Source organism: Anopheles aquasalis, chromosome 3, assembly GCF_943734665.1.
Source record: "Anopheles aquasalis chromosome 3, idAnoAquaMG_Q_19, whole genome shotgun sequence".
NCBI lineage: Eukaryota > Metazoa > Arthropoda > Insecta > Diptera > Culicidae > Anopheles > Anopheles aquasalis.
Window position 1 is genome coordinate 3974184 of NC_064878.1, and position 817 is coordinate 3975000.

General features: G+C 40.6%; 1 protein-coding gene across 1 annotated transcript in view; it reads right to left on the reverse strand.

The window, feature by feature from the left end:
* Positions 1-244: 244 nt before the first annotated feature.
* The window catches only part of LOC126575142 (SOX domain-containing protein dichaete), a 2792-nt gene continuing 2219 nt past the window's right edge, over positions 245-817 (reverse strand). Inside the window, exon 1 of the mRNA XM_050235693.1 lies at positions 245-817. This exon is cut by the window's right edge and continues 2219 nt beyond it. The gene's annotated coding sequence lies outside the window, so the exon portion shown is untranslated.

An 817-nucleotide genomic window follows, 5' to 3' on the forward strand; every position in this document is an offset into this window, starting at 1 on the left:
TCCTTTTCACAGCTTTTAGCGCTGCAGATGCATTCGTATATCGGCATCTTTAACAATTTTTTGTTTTACAATATTAATTCTTTTCAATATAAACAAATATCCAAAGGCTAAAACAATTTATCCAATCGAATATTGGTCAATTAATATCTCATTTTCGTATTTCTTTCACAAACTGTACCACCGCAAACCAACAACACGATATAGTTTTCAAATCTTTTTATTTCGTTCCTTCAGTGTTCTTCGTTCTTTCGTTCCTGCTTCTCGACTCCCTTTTCCACACCCCACGGTACGGTCCTTTACACGTTGAGCCACTTAAAACCTAACCAGCTGCCGGCCCATCAATGACCAATCAATACTGAGATAGATAACAAACAAAGTACTCGTGAATGAGCGAATGATGTGTGTTTCCGTGTCGCTCCGTAAACTAATCAACTAAATCCTTCTCCTTCTGTTACCTTCTTCTTCTTCTGATAACTTCCTGTCGAAGTGAAAGAGAGAGAGAGAGATCCTGCAGCTTCTTCTTAGTCCTATAACGCTCATTCACTGACGCTCGCCTATCCTATCTACTATCTCTGGGCTTCACTTTGGGAGACCGGAAGTTACAGACTTTGGGCAGGGAACTGGGAAATTTTTGGGAGGATGGAAACTTACTAGCTAGCTTTAAACGAAGAATCCTTAATCCTAGAAACATATCCAGGGGACATTCCTGTTTTTAAAATGTTCCATTCCAGCACTCCTGCCGTCTGGAATGCTTTCTGCGCAATGGTTCTATTCCTATACTCTCTCTCTCTCTCTCTCTCTCTCTATCTGCCACTGT